Genomic DNA, 26,001 nt, shown 5'->3' on the forward strand with positions numbered 1-26,001 from the left:
GCGATGTATCACCGAGTATTTTATGGGACACAACAAAATCTGTTCTAAGAGGTAAATTAAAAATGTGGTCATCTTTTAGGAAGAAAAAAAAGCAGAAAGAAATTCACACCAAAATTTAAAAACTTAGAAAAAGAACATATGAAAAATAATAATGATGATACTCTTGAACAATTACTCCGCACAAAACGGCCCTAAATGAACTGTATGAGAACCAGATAGAGAAGAAAGTTCAATTTATTTAACAAAATTATTATGAGAATGATCCTAAAGCTAAAAAACCTCTTGCTTAGAGGGCATGAAAACAACAGGCAAATACACGCAACAAAAATATAAACGCAACACTTTTGGTTTTGCTCCCATTTTGTATGAGATGAACTCAAAGATTTAAAACTTTTTCCACATACACAATATCACCATTTCCCTCAAATATTGTTCACAAACCAGTCTAAATCTGTGATAGTGAGCACTTCTCCTTTGCTGAGATAATCCATCCCACCTCACAGGTGTGCCATATCAAGATGCTGATTAGACACCATGATTAGTGCACAGGTGTGCCTTAGACTGCCCACAATAAAAGGCCACTCTGAAAGGTGCAGTTTTATCACACAGCACAATGCCACAGATGTTGCAAGATTTGAGGGAGCGTACAATTGGCATGCTGACAGCAGGAATGTCAACTAGAGCTGTTGCTCGTGTATTGAATGTTCATTTCTCTACCATAAGCCGTCTCCAAAGGCGTTTCAGAGAATTTGGCAGTACATCCAACCAGCCTCACAACCGCAGACCACGTGTAACCACACCAGCCCAGGACCTCCACATCCAGCATGTTCACCTCCAAGATCGTCTGAGACCAGCCACTTGGACAGCTGCTGAAACAATCAGTTTGCATAACCAAAGAATTTCTGCACAAACTGTCAGAAACCGCCTCAGGGAAGCTCATCTGCATGCTCGTCGTCCTCATCGGGGTCTCAACCTGACTCCAGTTCGTCGTCGTAACCGTCTTGAGTGGGCAAATGCTCACATTCACTGGCGTTTGGCACGTTGGAGAGGTGTTCTCTTCACGAATGAATCCCGGTTCACACTGTTCAGGGCAGATGGCAGACAGTGTGTGTGGCGTCGTGTGGGTGAGCAGTTTTCTGATGTCAATGTTGTGGATCGAGTGGCCCATGGTGGCGGTGGGGTTATGGTATGGGCAGGCGTCTGTTATGGATGAAGAACACAGATACATTTTATTGATGGCATTTTGAATGCACAGAGATACCGTGACGAGATGCTGAGGCCCATTGTTGTGCCATACATCCAAGAACATCACCTCATGTTGCAGCAGGATAATGCACGGCCCCATGTTGCAAGGATCTGTACACAATTCTTGGAAGCTGAAAATGTCCCAGTTCTTGCATGGCCGGCATACTCACCGGACATGTCACCCATTGAGCATGTTTGGGATGCTCTGGACCGGCGTATACGACAGGGTGTACCAGTTCCTGCCAATATCCAGCAACTTCGCACAGCCATTGAAGAGGAGTGGACCAACATTCCACAGGCCACAATTGACAACCTGATCAACTCTATGCGAAGGAGATGTGTTGCACTGCATGAGGCAAATGGTGGTCACACCAGATACTGACTGGTATCCCCCCCCCCCCCCCCCAATAAAACAAAACTGCACCTTTCAGAGTGGCCTTTTATTGTGGGCAGTCTAAGGCACACCTGTGCACTAATCATGGTGTCTAATCAGCATCTTGATATGGCACACCTGTGAGGTGGGATGGATTATCTCAGCAAAGGAGAAGTGCTCACTATCACAGATTTAGACTGGTTTGTGAACAATATTTGAGGGAAATGGTGATATTGTGTGTGTGGAAAAAGTTTTAGATCTTTGAGTTCATCTCATACAAAATGGGAGCAAAACCAAAAGTGTTGTGTTTATATTTTTGTTGAGTGTAGATATATATATAAAATTAAACAATCACAGACCAACAAGCTGCAATACAACTTGGATATCATACAACAAGCCTTTGTGACTTACTACTCCATTTTAATCATGCAACCCCCAGCCGCAGATTTAGTAACTGTAAACGACTTCTTGGATTCCCTCGACTTATCCTCTATAGGTTTAACACAAAATAAAACTCTTACACAATCAGTAATCAGTAAAACAGTAAAACAATATCAAATTTGAACGGGATCAAAATGCAAAGTCTGGATGGTTTCAGAAACAGCTCTATACCATTATTAAAATCTTGTTTTAACTGTGTTCTGGAGGGGAGGGAACCACCACCATCTTGGAAACACTCTCTTATCTCTGTAATACCGAAGGCAGGAAAGGATGTGACTGAATGCAGTTCATACAGACCCATATCAATATGGACTATAAGATATTCACAACTATATTGGCCAAATGATTGGAGAACATTAGGTTGTTAGAGAGCATGAGGATGTAGCGGGTATTACCATACATGGCTCAGAATATAAGATCTGTCTATATGCAGACGTTGTGTTAGTAACCCTCACTAAACTGAACAATAGTCTGCCAATATTACAGTTTTTCTCCATTGGTTTGGCTCATTTCTTGAAACAGAAATGACATTCTTAAAACTATAAGATCATTTGGCCAGTCTTACAGTTCTGTGCAACATTACAGTTCACTAGCAAAAGCTCATATCTCTCCCAAAACTGTTTACACATGCTTCAAAACTAGATTCCTTTCCCATATAAAGAGTCAGTACCTTCAAAATTGCAAAGATCCTTCTCAATTGCTTTGGCTCATTTGCATTCACTTAGTGCTTTTGCCAAAATAACCTGGATGGTTCAGCACAACACCATGGATCACCTGCAAAAGCTCATACCTCTCCCTAAATGGTTTAGCCATTCACAATCATAGACAGCACCTGTCAGGTAACTGAACAAACTGTTTGATTGGTCATCTGAGATGTGGGAAATTCCTCCTTTGTTAGTCAAGTTCTAATTTCATCCGTTCTAATTTGTCTGTCAACTACTGTCATGAATTTATCAAATGTTACAAGAAATTCATATATGGTGGTCATGGTATATGTATTCTTGACTAATTTTGACAATTGAACAGACTATTGTGCATATGATGACTTATGCAATGAAATCATGCTGACATGTTTTGGAGAGAAAAACCATTAGACTGAGAATCAGCTCATCAGTTTAGATCAGCAAGATCTATTTATTTGGAAAATGTGCTGAATGTGAGCTCATTGTGCTAATTGTAAGCTACTTGTACATAACCATTTGCAAAGATGCAGTGAGACACTTGAGACATGTACTAAGACATTTGCAATTTGATGAAATCAATGGGAAATGCCATTCTGTTGTGAACAATTGTAAGGTGGTTTGGGGATTTGTCCATGTTGGAGAATGTCATTTCTGTTTCAAGAAATGGCCCAAACCAATTGAGAAAAACTTTAATAACTCTATTGAACACATATGGATCATATTCAGGTTATAAACTAAATCTTCATAAAACACAAATCCTTACATTTAACCATGAACCAAGTAAAAATACTCTTAAACTTCTAAAGGGTAACTGGTGTAACAATATAATTAAATACTTTGGGGTCCACATAGCTAAGGATTTAGAAAATATATATGTCCACAGCCACACTCCACTAATAACAAATATTAAGACCGAACTGAACCGCTGGTCACTTCTGCCAGTGTACATGTATAACAGAATCGAGCTAATTAAGATGATCATGCTACTCAAACTACTTTACCTATTTCTCTGCATTACCTATTGAAGTGCCCATGAAACAGTTAACTGAATGGAATAGAATGATCTCAACTTTTATTAGGGGAAAACAGAGACCAAGAGTAAAATTTGTAACACTATAAACAGCGAGAAATGAAGGTGGCATGACTCTACCTTGTTTAGAGAGTTATTATAAAGCTGCACAGCTCAGAGTGCGGCTCGCATGATGTGACCCAACATGTGACACGAATGGAAAGAGATAGACCAGCCTGAAGTCCAAGTACCTCTTCCTTCTTTTATCGGGGATAAAGTGTTATTACGGTCACTTTTACCTGATTAAAACACCACTGAACATCTGGTTTAAAGAACTCAGAGATAAAACAACTGAAGAGGACGCTAAAATATTACGGTCGCGAGCATATGACTCTGAATTTATACTCTGGTGCAAGAAGGGCATAACTGCTTACTGGGAAATATCATCTGATAAAGGTCTTGACACTTTCCAACAGCTATCTGAAAAGTACAATTTAGGAAAAGATGATTTTTTTTTAATTTATTATTTTTTTTGCAAACATTTAAGGCAAACATTATTTCTAAAAGACAGGATAGAAAACCTAATTAGTTTTTTTTTTTTGTTTGTTTGTTTTTTTGGAAACGTGTAAAGGAACACTGACAAAGAAGCAGATTTAAAAACTATGTTGTGTTACAAAGGGGAAAAAAGGCAGTTTTTCCTTCCCACTGTCGCCAAGTGTTTGCTCATAGGGGGTCGTTTTGACCGTTGGGGTTTTTCTGTAATTATTGCATGGCTTTTGCCTTACAATATAAAGCACCTTGGGGCAACTGTTTGTTGTGATTTGGTGCTATATAAATAAAATTGATTTGATTTGATTTGACTTACAGGTAACTCCAGACTGTTTTTGATCATCCTGGAGCTGATCAGTGGGTGAGCCTTTGCCATTCTGGTTATTCTTCTATCCATTTGGATGATTGTTTTTGTTTTTTTCCACGCGTCTCTGTTTTTTTTTGTCCATTTTAAAGCACTGGAGATCATTGTAGATGAACAGCCTATAATTTTTTGCACCTGCGTATAAGTTTTCCCCTCTCCAATCAACTTTTTAATCAAACTACACTCTTCTTCTGAACAATGTCTTGAACGTCCCATTTTCCTCAGGCTTTCAAAGAGAAAAGCATGTTCAACAGGTGCTGGCTTCATCCTTACATAGGGGACACCTGATTCACACCTGTTTGTTCCACAAAATTGACGAACTCACTGACTGAATGCCACACTACTATTATTGTGAACACCCCCTTTTCTACTTTTTTTACTAATAGCCCAATTTCATAGCCTTAAGAGTGTGCATATCATGAATGTTTGTGTTGTGTGGGCTGCTGAAGAGGAGGTACTGCTGGCCCACCACCACCAGAGGGCGCCCTGCCTGGAGTGCGGGCTCCAGGCACCAGAGGGCGCCGCCGCCTCACGTGAGCAGCTACGGTGACAGCTGTCACCCATCACCTGAGACAGCTGACGGCAATCATCTGTGGGGTATATCAGCAGGACGGCACCTCCACCTCATTGCCGAGATATCGTTTCTACCAGAGAGGTAACGTATCGAAGCTACGGAGTGTATCTTTTTGGATTGTGCTAGTTTGTGGATTACTGTTCCAACGAGAGGTGGAGGTAACTTCCCTGCTGTTCGGAGTCCTGGGTGCAAACGCGCCCCCATCTAACTGTCCTTTGTTCCTCGCCAGCAGTACCAGGTCCGACACGCGGAGGCAGTGGCCACCTGGGAGTTCGGGACTTGGCGGCTCCAGTATTCCCGGGGTCCTGTGGCGGAGGAAGCCGTGTGGTTCCGGTCTTACCTTGGAGAGGCGTCTCCTATCTTCGAGCCTGCCCACACGACACTTTTGTGAATTGACTGTTGTCCATTGCTGTGATTGGTTGTATTCGTTGTGCACATTCACAACAGTAAAGCTTTGTTATTTTGACTTACTCCATTGTCCGTTCATTTGCGCCCCCTGTTGTGGGTCCGTGTTCCTACACTTTCCCAACAGGATATCTCGGCCAGCGTCATGGATCCCGAGGGGCGTCAACCGGCTGTTGAACGGCCAATGGAAGAACAGGACGCGCAGGCGTCCGCGGGAGGGGTAATCGGTGAGTTGCAGCGGATCCTCACCGCTTTCACGACTCGGTTGGATTTCATGACCGAGCAGAACGTCCTCCTGAACCGCAGGGTGGAGGCTCTCGCCGCGCAGGTGGAAGCGCGCCCTCTGGGCGCCGCTGCGGCTCTCCCTCCCGTAGATCCTGTGCGTAACGTTGACGTTCCACTGGTTGTTCAACGACCTCTCCCTCCTTCCCCGGAAGCATACATAAGCCCTCCAGAGCCGTACGGAGGCTGTGTGGAGACGTGCGCGGATTTTCTGATGCAGTGTTCGCTCGTCTTCGCACAGCGTCCCGTTATGTACGCGACCGATGCTAGTAAAGTAGCTTATGTCATAAACCTGCTTCGCAGTGAGGCACGCGCTCGGGCTACAGCGCTCTGGGAGCAGAATTCACGGCTCCTTCTGACATACGATGGGTTTGTGAGGGGGCTCAGAACCGTGTTCGATCACCCTAATAGAGGAGAAACCGCTTCAACCGTGCTACTGTCAATGAGACAGGGGCGCCGGAGCGCAGCTGTTTATGCAGTCGACTTCCGCATCGCGGCTGCGAGATCCGGCTGGAATAACGCTGCCCTCCGCGCCGCCTTTGTAAACGGACTGTCTTTGGTTCTCAAGGAGCACCTGGTGGCTAAGGACGAACCGCGGGATTTAGACGGGCTTATCGATCTTGTCATACGGTTGGACAACCGGTTAGAAGAACGCCGGCGGGAACGAGACGAAGGGCGTGGCCGGGCACGCGCCGTCCCTCTCCCTTCCGGTTCCGACCGCGCTCCGCCTTCCCCACGCTCCACGGCCCCTGCGCTCCGTGGGGCCACAGCTCCCCCTACTGACGAAGCTATGGACACGAGTAGGGCAACATTTAGGGCACCAGCTGCACAGAGGAGACGGGCCCATGGAGCTTGTTTTGCTTGTGGTGCACTAGAGCACCATGTGAGAGACTGCCCCGAGCGGTTACAACACCAACGCCCGCCCCTAGAGACTGGGCTAGGGGTGGGCCGAGACATTCACGTGGGACACACCCACATTGCTACACGACTCCCAGTCACGATCCTGTATGAGGATTTAACCCTGAAGGCCCCTGCACTGGTGGACATGGGCTCTGAGGGGAATCTGTTGGACTGCAGATGGGCCAGGGAGATAGGGCTCCCTCTGGTGGCGCTTACCTCGCCTGTGCAGGTTCGAGCGCTAGATGGCTCCCTGCTCCCTCCGATCACACATAAGACACCACCTGTAACGCTGGTGGTGTCAGGAAACCACCGGGAGGTGATCGAGTTTTTTGTGACTCAGGCCACTTCCCGTGTGGTTTTAGGCTTTCCCTGGATGTTGAAGCACAATCCCCGGATTGATTGGCCGTCCGGGGTAGTGGTTCAGTGGAGCGAGACCTGCCATCGGGTGTGTCTAGGTTCCTCGGTTCCTCCCGGCTCCCAAGCTAAGGAGGAGGTCAGAGTCCCGCCCAATCTGGGGACGGTGCCGGTGGAGTACCACGACCTTGTCAACGTGTTCAGCAAGGATCTGGCGCTCACACTCCCCCCCCACCGTCCGTACGATTGTGCCATCGATTTGGTTCCAGGCAGTGGGTTCCCGTCCAGTAGACTGTACAACCTCTCACGGCCTGAGCGCGAATCAATGGAGACCTACATCCGGGACTCGTTAGCTGCCGGGTTGATCCGAAATTCCACCTCCCCGATGGGCGCAGGTTTCTTTTTTGTGGGTAAAAAAGATGGCGGACTTCGTCCATGCATCGATTATAGGGGGCTGAACGAAATCACGGTTCGCAACCAATACCCGTTACCCCTGTTGGATTCGGTGTTCACGCCCCTGCATGGAGCCAAGATTTTTACCAAGCTTGATCTTAGAAACGCGTATCATCTGGTTCGGATCCGGAAGGGAGACGAGTGGAAGACGGCATTCAACACCCCCTTAGGTCACTTTGAGTACCTGGTCATGCCGTTCGGCCTCACAAACGCCCCCGCGACGTTCCAAGCCTTGGTTAACGACGTATTGCGGGACTTCCTGCACCGGTTCGTCTTCGTATATCTAGATGATATACTCATCTTTTCTCCGGATCCTGAGACTCATGTCCGGCATGTACGTCAGGTCCTGCAGCGGTTATTGGAGAACCGGCTGTTTGTTAAGGGCGAGAAGTGTGAGTTTCACCACACCTCTTTGTCCTTCCTGGGGTTCATCATCTCCCCCAACTCCGTCGCACCTGATCCGGCCAAGGTTGCAGCGGTGAGAGACTGGCCCCAACCCACAAGCCGTAGGAAGCTGCAACAGTTCCTCGGCTTTGCGAATTTCTACAGGAGGTTCATTAAGGGCTACAGTCAGGTTGTTAGCCCCCTGACAGCCCTGACCTCACCAAAAGTCCCCTTCACCTGGTCGGATCGTTGCGAGGCCGCGTTCAAGGAGTTGAAACGGCGCTTCTCGTCTGCACCCGTTCTGGTGCAGCCCGATCCTAGTCGCCAGTTAGTGGTTGAAGTGGACGCCTCGGACTCAGGGATAGGAGCTGTGCTGTCCCAGAGTGGGAAGACCGATAAGGTCCTTCATCCGTGTGCCTATTTTTCCCGCAGGTTGACCCCGGCTGAACGGAACTATGACGTCGGCAACCGAGAACTCCTTGCGGTGAAAGAGGCTCTTGAAGAGTGGAGACACCTGTTGGAGGGAACGTCCGTGCCATTCACGGTTTTCACTGACCACCGGAACCTGGAGTATATCAGGACCGCCAAGCGGCTGAATCCCAGGCAAGCCCGCTGGTCACTGTTCTTCGGCCGTTTTGACTTCCGCATCACCTACCGGCCCGGGACCAAGAACCAGAAATCGGATGCCTTGTCCCGGGTACACGAAGACGAGGTCAAAGCGGAGTTGTCGGATCCACCGGAACCCATCATCCCGGAGTCCACTATCGTGGCCACCGTCACCTGGGACGTAGAGAGAACCGTCCGGGAGGCCCTGGCACGAAGCCCGGACCCCGGGACTGGACCAAAGAACAGACTTTACGTCCCACCAGAGGCAAGGGCTGCAGTCCTGGACTTCTGTCACGGCTCTAAGCTCTCCTGTCATCCAGGGGTGCGAAGAACCGTGGCAGTTGTCCGGCAGCGCTTCTGGTGGGCGTCCCTGGAGGCCGACGTCCGGGACTATATCCAGGCCTGTACCACCTGCGCCAGGGGCAAGGCCGACCATCGCAAGGCTCCGGAACTGCTACAGCCGCTGCCCGTGCCTCATCGCCCCTGGTCCCACATCGGCCTGGATTTTGTCACGGGCCTCCCGCCGTCCCAGGGAAACACCGTGATCCTCACGATAGTGGACCGATTCTCCAAGGCGGCCCACTTCGTGGCCCTCCCGAAGCTCCCAACGGCCCAGGAGACAGCGGACCTCCTGGTCCACCATGTCGTCCGCCTGCATGGGAGGCGCCCGTTGAGGGGGGGGTCCTGTTGTGTGGGCTGCTGAAGAGGAGGTACTGCTGGCCCACCACCACCAGAGGGCGCCCTGCCTGGAGTGCGGGCTCCAGGCACCAGAGGGCGCCGCCGCCTCACGTGAGCAGCTACGGTGACAGCTGTCACCCATCACCTGAGACAGCTGACGGCAATCATCTGTGGGGTATATCAGCAGGACGGCACCTCCACCTCATTGCCGAGATATCGTTTCTACCAGAGAGGTAACGTATCGAAGCTACGGAGTGTATCTTTTTGGATTGTGCTAGTTTGTGGATTACTGTTCCAACGAGAGGTGGAGGTAACTTCCCTGCTGTTCGGAGTCCTGGGTGCAAACGTGCCCCTATCTAACTGTCCTTTGTTCCTCGCCAGCAGTACCAGGTCCGACACGCGGAGGCAGTGGCCACCTGGGAGTTCGGGACTTGGCGGCTCCAGTATTCCCGGGGTCCTGTGGCGGAGGAAGCCGTGTGGTTCCGGTCTTACCTTGGAGAGGCGTCTCCTATCTTCGAGCCTGCCCACACGACACTTTTGTGAATTGACTGTTGTCCATTGCTGTGATTGGTTGTATTCGTTGTGCACATTCACAACAGTAAAGCTTTGTTATTTTGACTTACTCCATTGTCCGTTCATTTGCGCCCCCTGTTGTGGGTCCGTGTTCCTACACTTTCCCAACAGTTTGGTCTTGTTGGATTTGTGAGAATCTACTGAATCTACTGGTACCATGTAACAATAAGAAATATACTCAAAACCTGGATTAATCTTTTTAGTCACATAGCACTACTATTATTCTGAACACTACTGTATCTGCCCCTGATCATCCGGTTTCTCATTACAACAACACTCTCCATAATATTTTTAATTTTCTTGCTCTGTTAAAAACCAGATCTGTTTCTGTCTCCATCTCCACCCCTTGGTTCACCCCTGAGCTTCATTCCGTGAAAACTCAAAGTCGACAATTTGAGCAACTTCACAGAAAAACTGGTCTCACTATTCACAAAGAAATGTACAGTAACCATATCTGACATAAGGATTGCTCACACCAAAACCCACTACTGCTCTAGTATAATTAATTAAGGGAAACTCCAAATCATTGTTTTCCCGACTAACACCCAATCCCAGGACTCTCCCTCCTCACCTGTACACAACCTCCCTCTCCAACTCCATTATGTCTTTCTTTACTGAGAAAAAAACCCTATAATATCCACCAGAACCTTGGTTCTATCTCTCACCTCAGTGTCTCATTTGATTATCATCCATACACTCATTCTCTTCATTCCAGCTCCCCACTTTCTCAGAAATCACAGAACTCATCAGAAAATCCATGTCTTCCACTTGTCAACTGGACCACCTCCCTAAAGCCTGTGTCCTCTCTCTGGAACCCCTCATTTCTGCCATTCTCCACTCCTCTCTTACCACTGGAACTGTCCCTACATTCTTCAAAACTGCTGTCATTAACCCAACCTTGGCACCGACCCTTCCATCTTCAGTAACTACCGTCCAATTTCAATCTACCCTTTATTTCTAAAATCAAAAACAGTTGCCTCCCAACTCCACTCTCACCTGTCCCACAATAAGCTGTACGAACAGTTCCAGTCTAAAACAGCACTCAAATAAAATTACAAATGATCTCATGGTTCAGCTTAAACTTTCTTACATTAAACAGTAGCTAAACTGAGGTTCTCTTCATTGGCACAAAGTCCACTTTATCCAAAACAGATTGTTTTTCTCTCACTATTGATAATTCCATCTTCTCACCACCACCCCCCAAGTTAAGAGTCTGGGTGTCATCCTTGACAGTACCCTATCCTTTCAGTCCCACATCAATATCATTACTAGGTCTGCCATCCTTGTTCACAGTATTGTCACCTCCAATTTGGATTATTGTAATTCTCTCTTCTGTCTCCCTCACAAATCCCTCCATAAATCCCAACTGGTCCAGTATTCAGCTGCCCTCATCATAGCTCGAACCCCCTCCATCCACCATGTCACTCTTGTTGTCCAGAAGCTTCATTGGCTTCCAGTTCAGTTTTGTATTTAATTCAAAATCCTCCTATTAACATTCAAGGCGATTCACAACCTTGCTCCTCCATATCTGTCTGACCTCCTCCATGTTTCCACTCCCTCACGCTCCCTCAGATCTTCTTCCTCCAGACACCTGTCTGTCCGCTCCGCCCGTCTCACTACCACGGGCAGCAGAGCCTTCAGTCGCTCTGCTCCCCGTCTCTGGAATTCATTACCACCTCATTCAGAAACACTGATTCACTTCCTCATTTCAAATCACAATTCAAAACACATTTGTTTATGACTGCTTCTTTGATGTGATGCCTGTTGCTCTATTTTAGTGATTTTATTGATTTATTGTTTCTCTTTGTGGACTTTGTGTATTACTGTATGTGTCCTTGAGTGCTAAGAAAGGCACCGTCAAATTAAATGTATTATTATTAATGTAGCAATTTATGCAGCTATGAGTTATCTAGAGGTTCTCCACCATCATACCACCTTGGGACTATATAATATCCAGCACCTACTTCCATTTTTAGATGGACTTCGGCAAGCCTTGTTTGGACGTGCAGCAGAATTGTGAGGAGGCAGGGCACCCTGTCTACAACCCCAATTCCAATGAAGTTGGGACTTGTGTAAAATGTAAATAAAAACAGAATACAATGATTTGCAAATCCTCTTCAACTTATATTTAACTGAGTACACCACAAAGACAAGATATTTAATGTTCAAACTGATAAACTTGATTGTTTTTGTGCAAATATCTGCTCATTTTAAAATGGATGTCTGCAACATGTTTCAAAAAAGCTGGGACAGTGTTATGTTTCCCACTGTGTTACATCACCTTTCCTTCTAACAACACTCAATAAGCGTTTGGGAACTGAGGACACTAATTGTTGAAGCTTTGTAGGTGGAATTATTTTATACAGTATATAAAGCATGTAAAAATTTGTTATTGTAATTGTTTTTATGTTGTTATTGCAGATACCCAGGACTACAAAACCAGCAGCTTGACCATGAAGAGAATGAAAAACGTGACTTCACTCCAGGAGCATGGCCAGAGGGATGTGTCTTGGAGGACACACATGGCTACTGGCCCCAACACTGCCTCCAAGGATGAAAAGAGAGGAATCTTCTGAAGCACTGGGTTAACTCCCCAGCTGGTGCAGTTCCATGGCAAAATGAGATGATATAGTTTATGTTTGTATTAATGATTCAGGCAATAAAGGACCTCAGGCATTACTGTTGATGCTATTTTTAATTTAGGGACCTTCAGTTGAGCGACATATCTGAAAATACAATGAGGGTATGTAACATCAAAAAATGCCAAAATGACAAGCAATTCTTTTCTTTTCTTTCTTTCTTTCTTTTTTTTTTTTTTTTTTGCTTACAATTAGTTGTATTGTAAAACCAAATTTCAAAAAGGCAACAAGCACAGTTTTGGAATCATGATAAAAAGTAAAATTTATTTTAAGAAAAGAAACATAAGACACAAAGAAAACATAACTCAATTACAAAACGAAGGTTATGATGAGGACATCAAAGTTCTCAATTTCACAAAAGCTGCTGTATTGCAAAACCAAATGCAAAAAGGGCACCCAAAGTTTTATAATCCTGATTAAACGTACTATTCATTTATTGAGCAGCATTGTAGAACAGATTTTCAATGTTGTACCAAAGGTATAAAAAGTAATATTTATTTATCAAGCAGGATTGCAGAAAAGATATTCAAAATTGTACCAAAGGTACTAAAAGTACTATTTATTTATTAAGTAACATTGCAGAAAAGATATTCAAAATTGTACCAAAGGTACTAAAAGTACTATTTATTTATTGAACAGCATTGCAGAAAAGGTTTTTAAAATTGTACCAAAAGTACAAAAAATACTATTTATCTATTGAACAGCATTGCAGAAAAGATATTCAAAATTGTACCAAAGGTACTAAAAGTACTATTTATTTATTGAGCAGCATTGCAAAAAAGATATTCAAAATTGTACCAAAGGTACTAAAAGTACTATTTATTTATTGAACAGCATTGCAGAAAACATATTCAAAATTGTACCAAAGGTACTAAAAGTACTATTTATTTATTGAACAGCATTGTAGAAAAGGTTTTCAAAATTGTACCAAAAGCACAAAAAATACTATTTATTTATTGAGCAGCATTGCAGAAAAGATATTCAAAACTGTACCAAAGGTACTAAAAGTACTATTTATTTATTGAACAGCATTGCAGAAAAGGTTTTCAAAATTTTACCAAAAGTACAAAAAAAATACTATTTATCTATTGAGCAGCTTTGCAGAAAACATTTTCAAAACTGTACCAAAGGTACAAAAAGTACTACTTATCTAGTGAGCAGCATTGCAGAGAAGATTTTCATAGTTGTACCGAATGTATTAAAAGTACTATTTATTTATAGAACAGCATTCCAGAAAAATTTTTCAAAGTTGTACCAAATGTATAAAAAGTTCTATTTATCAAGTAGCATTGCAGAAAGGTTTTCACAAAGGTATAAAAAGTACTATTTATTTATTGAACAGCATTGCAGAAAAGGTTTTCAAAATTGTACCAAAAGTACAAAAATACTATTTATCTAGTGAGCAGCATTGCAGAGAAGACTTTCATAGTTGTACCAAATGTATTAAAAGTACTATTTATTTATAGAACAGCATTCCAGAAAAGATTTTCAAAGTTGTACCAAATGTATATAAAAAATACTATTTATCTATTGAGCAGCTTTGCAGAAAAGATTTTCAAAACTGTACCAAAGGTACAAAAAATACTGCTTATCTAGTGAGCAGCATTGCAGAGAAGATTTTCATAGTTGTACCGAATGTATTAAAAGCACTATTTATTTATAGAACAGCATTGCAGAAAAGATTGTCAAAGTTGTACCAAAGGTATAAAAAGTAGCATTTATTTATAGTGCAGCACTGCAGAAAACACAAGGAAAAACTGTACAAAACTGCATGAAAGCAGATGTTTTGTCTTTATCTTTATCTTTATTTATTTGACAGGGACAATGCAATCAAACAAAGTTACAAAATAAAGTTTGCAGCTGATGAGATGCACACAGAGTATAGCCACTGCTAGTTTTCAACTGCCATCCCTGGCTGAGCTTTTCTACACTAACAAGACATTATCTAAAATACCAACTGTCCAAATGATGTTCTATACTTGGGGATTGTGCAGTTGTGGTTTAAGCTGCCTCGTGTTGTCCTACTGCTACTTGGTCTCTGCACAACTGTACACTGAGTGATTCTGGAGCCAAATTATGGTAATATTTGAAAAATAATTTGAGAAAACACAAATTACTGAAACTATGAAACTTGCAAAACCAAATCAAAAAAAAGCACCCAAACAATTTTACAATCCTGATAAAAATTTATTTACAGAGCAGCAAATTGGATGAAATCAAGGTACAAAACAACAACAACAACAATAAAAAACAAGTGTCCACAATCGCACTGCAGTGCCTGAAAAAACTGTAAGAAACTTTTCAAAAAAAAAAAAAAAAAAAAAATGCAGGAAAAAATAAACTTCTAAAAAAGTGATGATATACGTATACAAAAAATGCAGACACAAAAAAGAGTAAAAGGTGAGTTTTAAATGAAAAAATGATCAAGATGTCACATAATTAGCAACACAATCATACATTTCCAAAAACCATCAAAAAGGCATAAATAAAAACAGTATTAAAATAAACCAAAAAAATAATTATGTACACAAAAACTGCAGAAAAAGAAACTTTATAAAAAGGATCAAAAGAAAAATGTTCAGAACCATGAAACTACCAATAAATATATGTAAGGCTTAAAAATACACATACATTAAAATAAAAAATAGCTATGTATAAAGAAAAATAGCAGGAAAAATATATGTAGAGGAAAAATGTCACTGTGGTGGCGGTGGAGGTGTATGCAGCTCAGTGGATGGGCTGGTAGTAGCTGAAGGACCAGACAGGTTAAAAAGTGCAGACAAATCTGAAATATTGTGACTGCTTGTGTCCATGGTGCTGGTGGTTGGATGAAGCACATGTGCTCAACGCAGCAGACACAGCTGTGGAAGCCTGCTGCGTTAGTGCATGTAGTGGGCGAAAACCTGGATGAGGTGGAGGCCGTTGTACATGCTGCTGAGACATGTACATGTCCATGTACCCAGAATGTGTAGGAAATGCAGTGGATGTGGATGGGGCACCGTATCTCCACATTTGGAGAGGTCAAGCACCTCTCCAAATATACGGTGTAGGTAGCTGGGTATGTTGACCGCATGGTTGTGAAGTTTGGAAGTTCCTCATCAGTGTCAGCATCCATGACTTCATGGAGGATGGTGGTTATACGTGGCCTCGCCTTTCTGAATTGTGCCTTTGACATTGTGACTAGGCAGTCACGTACGGAATTACCAAAGGCTGCAGCAGGAGTGACGGGCTGAGGCTGCAGAAGGTCTTTCAAAACCTCCCCGGACTCCATCACCATCTTTTGCAGCAACTGCAGCAGAACATCTTCTTCATGGCCACGCTTCTTCTCACAGGCAGCCTCAAGGTCGCCTGTGTGTGCAGTGATGGTTTCCTTCACCTGCAATTATCACCTGCAATCAGGTCTAGTGGTTAAGCATTGAGCTTGAGACCAGAGGATCCTCAGTTCAAATCCCAGCCTGACCAGAAAATCACTAAGGGCCCTTGAGCAAGGTCCTTAGTCCCCTAGTTGCTCCCGGTGTGTAGTGGGTACCTTGCATGGTAGCATTCTTACATCGGGGTGAATGTGAGGCACTGATGTGTAAAGTGTTTTAAGCGTCTGATGCAGATGGAAAAGTGCTACATAAATGCAGTCCATTTACCATTTATGAAAACTGATGAAAATACAAGCACAGCCAAAGAAGCGTGGCCATGAAAAATAAATAACACTAATCATAACCCTTCACACATGCGCACGTGTTCCCATGTAGCCCACAGACGCACATTCAACATGTTACAGAGGCACGGCGACAACATTATCCCTTCAGTTTTCCACAGTAAGACACTTCTGGCATTTTCAGATTTATGTGATTAGACAAATATTTCACTTGTTTTACACAAAATGAGTGTAATGTGATGTTCAATGTCATGATAATAATAATGATAATAAATTTCATTTATAATGCACCTTTCATTCATAAAAATCTCAAAGTGCTACAGGAAAAATAACAAAATAGAACCAAGGATAAACAAGAGAATAAAAACAGAAAATCCTAAGATAAAAACTGGCTTTTACTGGCTTCCTGTCCCAGTGAGATCAGATTTTAAGGTTCTGCTACTAACCTATAAAATTATTCATGGACTGGCACCTCCCTACCTAGCTGACCTAATTAAACCTTACATACCGGCCCGGGCTTTACGTTCTCAGGGTGCAGGACTACTTTGTGTCCCTTGGGTGAATAAGAAGTCTGTGGGTCATAGAGCTTTCTCTTATCATGCCCGTTCTGTGGAATGATCTCCATCAATAAAACAGTCAGATTCTATAGAAACTTTCAAGTCCAGACTTAAGACGCACTTATTTTCTCTTTCATATGGCTAGCATACTGGTACAGTTTTGTTTTATGTTTTTACTCTTTTAATTCATGTTATTAGTAATTGGAGCGGGCCGCGGCCTCAACTTGACCTAAATTCTGGGTCTTTTAGTGAAGTATAGGGCTAGTGGCCGGCAATCACCTTAGTATTTTTTTCTTTTTTTCTTGTTGATTAATGCTGGCAAATTATACAGTATGTTTTGTCTTTCTGATGCCTGATTCTGTTTTTTCTCTAAGGTGCAGCTCCATCCAGAGATGGGAGTTGTATTTGTGTTGGCGACCCTCCTGTCCTGTGCACCAACAGCAATTCTTGTATATTCGTGTTGTGTGGGCCGCTGAAGAGGAGGTACTGCTGGCCCACTACCACCAGAGGGCGCCCTGCTTGGAGTGCGGGCTCCAAGCACGAGAGGGCGCCAGACCCAGAGGAAGTGACAGCTGTCACTCATCTACACCACTACTTAAGCCGGACTGCAACTCCACCTCCCCGCCGAGAAATCGACTACCAAGAGGTAATTTCTCTGCTGACTGACACATTGTGTACTAATCTAGATCTCATTTGCAGCCATTGTCCTGTGGTCGTTGCCTTATCTGGGATTTTGGCGTTTGGCGTGACTACGACGACTGCGCCTCACTCTCTGAACAGATAAGTGGTTAATCAAGAGCTGCACGAGTGTGTGATTTGGAGGTGGAGGTTCCCCCTCCTAACTGTGTACAGACCGTGGACCACTGAGTGTACGGACTTACACTCATTCATCTTGTCTCTGCTTTCTGCCAGCAGTACCAGGGTCGACAGCCGAAGACAGAGGTCACCTGGGGATACGGGACTTGGCGGCTCCGGTGTTCTTCAGACCGTTGGTGGTGGAGGCCGTGTGGGACGCGGCTTCTCTCTCGTCGGGGTCTTCTATCTTCGAGCCTGCCCACACGTCACCTGGTGTTAATTGGCTTTACAAATTTTGTGTGTTTAGTTGTGTGTTGTCACAACATTAAATTGTTACCTTTTGGCTTACTCATTGTCCGTTCATTTGCGCCCCCTGTTGTGGGTCCGTGCTACGACACCTTCCCAACAATTCGTCCGTTAATTGTTCTGTGAATTATTTCTGTAATTTATGTTTGTAGCATGGCCCAAGCAGAGGGTCACCCCTTTGAGTCTGGTCTGCTTGAGGTTTCTTCCTCAGAGGGAGTTTTTCCTTACCACTGTTGCTCTGGGGGTTGGTTAGACCTTACCTGTGTGAAGCGCCTTGAGGCAACTCTGTTGTGATTTGGTGCTATATAAAGGAAAATAAAGGAAAAAAATTGAAATTGAATTGAAAAACAGTCAGCAGAATAGAATAAAACCAAAATAAAATAATAAAATAGAATATAAAGACTAAGATGCAACAGATTCAAATTATTCAGACCTGTGATAGGCCTGTCTAAATAGATATGTCTTGAGGCTTTTTTTTTTTTTAAAGCTTCCACAGTTTGTGGAGCCCTCTGGTGGTCAGGGAGGGAGCTCCAAATATGAGTAGCAGCTGAACAGAAGGCCCTGTCTCCCATGGTGTGACGTTTGTTGCGAGGGGGGTGGAGAAGATTTGTGTTGTATGCACAGAGGGAACATAAGGATGTGTGAGGAGTGAGGAGGTCTTTGAGCTATGTGGGGGAGCATTGCCATGGATGCATTGGTGAGTGATGAAAGCAATTTTAAAATGGATTCTGTAGGTGATGGGGAGCCAGTGAAGGTTATGGAGAATAGGTGTAATGTGCTCCTGTTTACATGCTCTCATCAGAATTCTAGCTGCACTGTTTTGAATGTATTGGAGCCTTTGAAGGTTTTTTCCAGAGATTCCAAAGAGCGGGGAGTTACAGTGGTCAAGCCTGTAGAGAAAGGCATGGATGAGTTTTTCAGCATCAATGATGACGTCATACTGTAGTGAGTGTAGTTTCAAGTTGTTGAAATGGTTCAGTCTTTGCTGCCCAAATATCCATGAGTGGAATTGGAAAGAAGTGAAGTCTACATCACCTAAAGAACTACCTGAGGAACAGCAGTAGGCACAGACAAACCAGTGACCCGGTGTCACTCCTGGCAATTATCCTTCAGAGAACACGGCCTCTGGACAGCAACCAAATCATTGATGCTTTTGCTCTTAACCACAACAACAGGTGCATTGTACTGTTATGAAGACATTAATGGTAGGTGAAAGATTTTCTCTCCGTCTGCCATTGGCATTTTTCTCCTGAGGCTATAGGCTACATGTGTAGGTCTGTGAATATTTGTATTGAACAGTAGCCTAGGTTTGTGAGATTTTGGTCATTCTGTATGTCAGTAGTGAGTGTCACAGATGGATAATGTGGCTATGTGTACGCAAGCCCGTGAATGTGGCAGCGGTGTAGCAGAGAGTGACAAGGGAGCCCATAGCGCCCTCATAAAAATGTCAAGCTCCCCCACAGCACCTGCAGAAAAAAAATCTCTGGAGTCGCCAGTGTTGATGTCCTTTACTTTAGGTTGGAACATCTCTGGCTATCTCCCACAAAGCTCTTCTACACTCTTTGGTTCCACTCAGTTTACAAAAGACCAATCCAGTTTTAACCTTTCAATCCAGTCCCTTCACATTAAGGCTGGACCATTACCTTTCCAAACAAATAAGGTTAATTTATGACAGTTACCTCTAGATTTTACCAAAACCTGGAGGAGCCCGTTAACTTCCAGTGCTTGTTGGCTGTATGTTCTTAAATCACAACAGGTTTGTACAAGTTTAACCTTTTTAAACCTGCGTTTATACAGAGCTTCGGATATCACAAATACAGCTCATCCAGTATCAACCTCAATTTTCATTTGTTTACCTTTCACTTGCACATAAACATAATAAGAATGAATCATTTTGCTGTTCAGAAAATGTCATTTTGTCTGTTAAACTTTGGCCAAGAATCAGTGTGAAGTGTCAGGACAATAAAAGGAAACAATGCAAGGACGCCAAGGACATAAAAAAAAATCACAACTAATTCCAGGAGACACTTGTGTCCATGTAAGAGCTGGGACGAAGTCAATGTCAAGTTGTTCTCAAGTCATCAATCTACAAGTCCCAAGTCAAGTCTCTAGTCAACTTACAATTGGTGATTGGTGGTCATTATGACTTGAGACTTGACTTCGGACTTGCTGATTGATGACTTGAGAGTGACTTGATGGTGACTTTGTCCCACCTCTGCCTGTATGTACTGTTGTTCTGCCTGGGTGGTTGACCCAGGGTACTTTAGTTGGGCGAAGAATGTAATAGTATATAGCACCTGTGAATGCTCTTGGACCTAGTTTGATTAAAAGGACTAGGGACTAAACAAGCAGACCAAATAACAATGAAATTACTCAAATATAGTGTCAACTACAAATATCAGATTTAACACTGCATTAATTCTTCACATTCCTCATACTCTCTTACTGTTGTTCCATCCAGGTGGGTTGTTCCTCCACCAGTTTGTGTTATGTGTCGGACGCGGTCGGAGCACCGACCCAGCGTTTGACAGGACCCAGCACGAAATAAGCAGAGCACGGTTCAAAAGATAACAGAATTTAATAATCATAATAAGTGCAGTGATAAACAACCAAAAATGTCCGCGGTCTGGTGAGGTGAAAACACGGCGCGCTCTCAGCAGCACAAACGGTCCGGAGCCACAGCAGTTCGGACCCAGGGACCCCGCTGACACCCCCCAGGTGGCCGCGACAAACTGAGTCTGTGAAGAAAGAAAACATGAGGTGAGTCCAACACTCTCCACCCAGAGAGACACAACTCAAAAGGGTGCACACAATCAGCAAACACTTCCTGGCTTAAATATATATCAGCTTCTCACCCTGCAGGCACGGAACAACTCAGTTCAAATCTCCACTGCAGCAGAAGCTGATTAGACAATTCAATAACAATGACAGCTCAATAACACAAGGTGTGAGGGACACCAAATCCACTGTCATTACTTCATAAAAGTCACCAAAACCAAATTACCTCAGGAAGTGTGCTGAAGAGCGTGAGACCTCACCCAATCCTCCTTCACAGACTGTGGCGTCAAACCTGGAGCGGTCTCTGCGTCCGTAATGGTGAGATTGTTCTCCTGACGTCGATCTCACACGTCTGCTCACAAGGTCGAGTCTCTGGCAACCACACACTGTGCATTCAAGGTTTAAGTGCAGCAATCTCTGATCAAGACAGAATACACCACAGCTGTGAGCCCTGATGACCTGCACATGAAAACAAGCCTCAGGTGTTCAGGGTGAGGTCCTAATACTCAGCCACTCAGTCCTGAACGCATACCACCTGGTGGGAGAAACAGAAAAACAAAAACCAAGCCAGCCAAACACCCCAGCACACAACAGTTTGTCTTCAGCTACCACTTATCCTTGGTATTAGTATTCATTATATAAGTATTAGTTGCTCTCCCTGCAAGCTAACTTGTGAATTCTGAACTTCATTAAAATTTAATCTTCTTCTCGTAAAAATTCTCTGATTTCCAAAGCCCTTCTGTGTTGTTGTGGCTTCCTTGCTGCTGTTGCTCTATAACAAAATGTTCTCTGCAAAATGTAGCAAAACTGAACATTGGACCTCAGCCCATGTGTGGTATTATCCCTCTGTCCATATTATCCCTCCACAAGCTTATCTCAGACATCTTTCAGTCTCATAGGCTGAGCTCCTGAGACATGTGAACATCACTCTGCTGACAGCAGCTTTGTGTGCCTCCCCAACAAATCGATTCGAACTTAGTAGAATTTGAGATAAATTCCATTGGAGCCATTGGGAATTTATTATTGAATAATAAAGAGAAATATACATTTTAAAAGTTTTTATTTGTTTAGTTTTTGTTTTAATGGAGTTCAGAAAGTGACACAAAGCTTAATCATTTACATGATTCAGTTTATTTTAGTGACGAGGTTTAAGGCCCATTTACACATAACACGATTGAAGATGACTGGCGCACGAAAGAGGAATTGCACCACAACCATTTGCGCACAGCAGTGGCCAAAGGACAACAAGTGCCCTGCGAGTGCCCATTCAACCGCTCTCTCGGCAGGTGTTGGCTAAATTCCAGGTGCCAGACATGATATCCAACACCTCTCGCTGGATACTTAGAAAAGGTGGGGCTATTCACGCTCCCAGCACAAGAGTAGAGAGCAGATGACCACATTCGAGCTGTCTGTGAAAATTGTGGAACACGAGTGTGGCATAACCTAGCAACACGTGTGTGACTGTGCCGAACCCCCCCTCACACACACACACACACACACACACACACACACACACACACACACACACACACACACACACACACACACACACACACACACACACACACACACACACACACACACACACAAATGGCTTGTGGAGTGTGTTGTTGTTCCCTCCAACACACACCCACACACACGCACACACCATGAATCCCACATTGTCAGCTTCAGCTGTGGCTGAGAGCCCCAGAGTCCGGCCAACCGCTGTGCACTGCAACTCAGCTGGTGAACATGCAATGCACATGTGTGGGTGGGCGCTCATGCCCTCATGAGGACTGACCAGGGTCTGAGTGGGTGGCATTGTGTGAAGTCGGCCGGCAGGCAGATGTCACTTCCACCACGTAAACTGTAGTTTACATGACAGACAGAAAGAGTGGAGATCAAATAAAACAAATAAGGGTAAAGGCATGAACTCATTCATGTGTGATCGCTTTGCTCATACGCTTTACTGTAGACATATGGTGCACATCAGCCCACCGCTGACTGACTGCAGCTAGACCTGACTGTGCATGCAAGGTGTTAAATTAAGAACACAGACATCAGAAAGATGCTGGACAAAAAATAATAATACATACATAAAATTAAAATCACAGAACAAAGGAACAGAGAGTGAGCCTGTTTTCTGTGAGCTGATAAGGTCGGCAGACAAAGGTGGGCATGTCCCTGTTATCTGAAGCTGTTCGAATGTCTGTGCTCCCAAGTCACAGCTGGGGAACACCTGCAGTGGCTTGTGGAATATGATGTTGCATAACTTCACCATGAAGCACGGACATTGGCATGCTGTCCTCACGTGGAAATAATTTAATAAGAATTTAACACTGGATGCAACCGCAAGGCATGTGTAACTGCGGGATTTCCCCATATTGTAATAATTAAAACACATATCACATTTACAATGCGGTCACCAGCAGAACACTGCGTGCTGAACACGCCATGCCAGCTGATGTGTTCATGACACGGGAGCCGGCTCTTCATGACACGAGAGCCGGCTCTTCATGACACGAAAGCCGGCTGGCTCTTCATGAGACAAGCACAGTTAAATGTGGTCTACTAAACATTAGGTCTCTCTCTTCTAAGTCCCTGTTAGTAAATTATATAATAATTGATCAACATATTGATTTATTCTGCCTTACAGAAATCTGGTTACAGCAGGATGAATATGTTAGTTTAAATGAGTCAACACCCCCGAGTCACACTAACTGCCAGAACGCTCGTAGCACTGGCCGAGGTGGAGGATTAGCAGCAATCTTCCACTCCAGCTTATTAATTAATCAAAAACCCAGACAGCTTTAATTCATTTGAAAGCTTGACTCTTAGTCTTGTCCATCCAAATTGGAAGTCCCAAAAACCAGTTTTATTTGTTGTTATCTATCGTCCACCTGGTCGTTACTGTGAGTTTCTCTGTGAATTTTCGGACCTTTTGTCTGACTTAGTGCTTAGCTCAGATAAGATAATTATAGTGGGCGATTTTAACATCCACACAGATGCTGAGAATGACAGTCTCCACACAGATGCTGAGAATGACAGTCTCAACACTGCATTTAATCTACTGTTAGACTCAATTGGCTTTGCTCAAAATGTAAATGAGTCCACCCACCACTTTAATCATACCTTAGATCTTGTTCTGACTTATGGTATGGAAATTGAAGACTTAACAGTATTCCCTGAAAACCCACTTCTGTCTGATCATTTCTTAATAACATTTACTCTGATGGACTACCCAGCAGTGGGGAATAAGTTTCATTACAGTAGAAGTCTTTCAGAAAGTGCTCTAACTAGGTTTAAGGATATGATTCCTTCTTTATGTTCTCCAGTGCCATATACCAACACAGGGCAGTGTAGCTACCTAAACTCTGTGAGTGAGATAGATTATCTCGTCAGTAGTTTTACATCCTCATTGAGGACAACTTTGGATGCTGCAGCTCCTCTGAAAAAGAGAGCTTTAAATCAGAAGTGCCTGGTTCCGTGGTATAACTCACAAACTCGCAGCTTAAAGCAGATAACCTGTAAGTTGGAGAGGAAATGGCGTCTCACTAATTTAGAAGATCTTCACTTAGCCTGGAAAAAGAGTCTGTTGCTCTATAAAAAAAGCACTCCGTAAAGCTAGGACATCTTACTACTCATCACTTATTGAAGAAAATAAGAACAACCCCAGGTTTCTTTTCAGCACTGTAGCCAGGCTGACAAAGAGTCAGAGCTCTATTGAGCTGAGTATTCCTTTAACTTTAACTAGTAATGACTTCATGACTTTCTTTGCTAATAAAATTTTAACTATTAGAGAAAAAATTACTCATAACCATCCCAAAGACATATCGTTATCTTTGGCTGCTTTCAGTGATGCTGGTATTTGGTTAGACTCTTTCTCTCTGATTGTTCTGTCTGAGTTATTTTCATTAGTTACTTCCTCCAAACCATCAACATGTCTATTAGACCCCATTCCTACCAGGCTGCTCAAGTAAGCCCTACCATTAATTAATGCTTCGATCTTAAATATGATCAATCTATCTTTATTAGTTGGCTATGTACCACAGGCTTTTAAGGTGGCAGTAATTAAACCATTACTTAAAAAGCCATCACTTGACCCAGCTATCTTAGCTAATTATAGGCCAATCTCCAACCTTCCTTTTCTCTCAAAAATTCTTGAAAGGGTAGTTGTAAAACAGCTAACTGGTCATCTGCAGAGGAATGGTCTATTTGAAGAGTTTCAGTCAGGTTTTAGAATTCATCATAGTACAGAAACAGCATTAGTGAAGGTTACAAATGATCTTCTTTTGGCCTCAGACAGTGGACTCATCTCTGTGCTTGTCCTGTTAGACCTCAGTGCTGCTTTTGATACTGTTGACCATAAAATTTTATTACAGAGATTAGAGCATGCCATAGGTATTAAAGGCCCTGCGCTGCGGTGGTTTGAATCATATTTATCTAATAGATTACAATTTGTTCATGTAAATGGGGAATCTTCTTCACAGACTAAGGTTAATTATGGAGTTCCACAAGGTTCTATGTCCTTCAATGCGCATATTAAGCAAATATGTAGGACTGCTTTTTTGCATTTGCGCAATATCTCTAAAATTAGAAAGGTCTTGAGTGATGCTGAAAAACTAATTCATGCATTTATTTCCTCTAGGCTGGACTATTGTAATTCATTATTATCAGGTTGTCCTAAAAGTTCCCTGAAAAGCCTTCAGTTAATTCAAAATGCTGCAGCTAGAGTACTGATGGGGACTAGAAGGAGAGAGCATATTTCACCCAAATTGGCCTCACTTCATTGGCTTCCTGTTAATTCTAGAATAGAATTTAAAATTCTTCTTCTTACTTATAAGCTTTTGAATAATCGGGTCCCATCTTATCTTAGGGACCTCATAGTACCATATCACCCCAATAGAGCGCTTCGCTCTCAGACTGCAGGCTTACTTGTAGTTCCTAGGGTTTTTAAGAGTAGAATGGGAGTCAGAGCCTTCAGCTTTCAGGCTCCTCTCCTGTGGAACCAGCTCCCAATTCGGATCAGGGAGACAGACACCCTCTCTACTTTTAAGATTAGGCTTAAAACTTTCCTTTTTGCTAAAGCTTATAGTTAGGGCTGGATCAGGTGACCCTGAACCATCCCTTAGTTATGCTGCTATAGACTTAGACTGCTGGGGGGTTCCCATAATGCACTGAGTGTTTCTTTCTCTTTTTGCTCTGTATGCACCACTCTGCATTTAATCATTAGTGATTGAGCTCTGCTCCCCTCCACAGCATGTCTTTTTCCTGGTTCTCTCCCTCAGCCCCAACCAGTCCCAGCAGAAGACTGCCCCTCCCTGAGGCTGGTTCTGCTAGAGGTTTCTTCCTGTTAAAAGGGAGTTTTTCCATCCCACTGTTGCCAAGTGCTTGCTCACAGGGGGTCGTTTTGACCGTT

The 26,001-nt window shown here is 43.7% G+C and overlaps 1 protein-coding gene across 1 annotated transcript in view; it reads right to left on the bottom strand.

Moving 5' to 3' along the window:
• Window positions 1-1,984: 1,984 nt before the first annotated feature.
• The window catches only part of si:dkey-91i10.3 (cytochrome P450), a 63,209-nt gene continuing 39,192 nt past the window's right edge, over window positions 1,985-26,001 (bottom strand). The window contains exons 10-12 of the mRNA XM_034186933.1: window positions 7,929-7,937; window positions 2,515-2,518; window positions 1,985-1,995 (exon numbers count right to left, since the gene is read on the bottom strand). The gene's annotated coding sequence lies outside the window, so the exon portion shown is untranslated. The remainder of the gene's footprint in view (window positions 1,996-2,514; window positions 2,519-7,928; window positions 7,938-26,001) is intronic.

The sequence above is a fragment of the Thalassophryne amazonica genome, chromosome 14 (genome assembly GCF_902500255.1).
Source record: "Thalassophryne amazonica chromosome 14, fThaAma1.1, whole genome shotgun sequence".
Taxonomy (NCBI): domain Eukaryota; kingdom Metazoa; phylum Chordata; class Actinopteri; order Batrachoidiformes; family Batrachoididae; genus Thalassophryne; species Thalassophryne amazonica.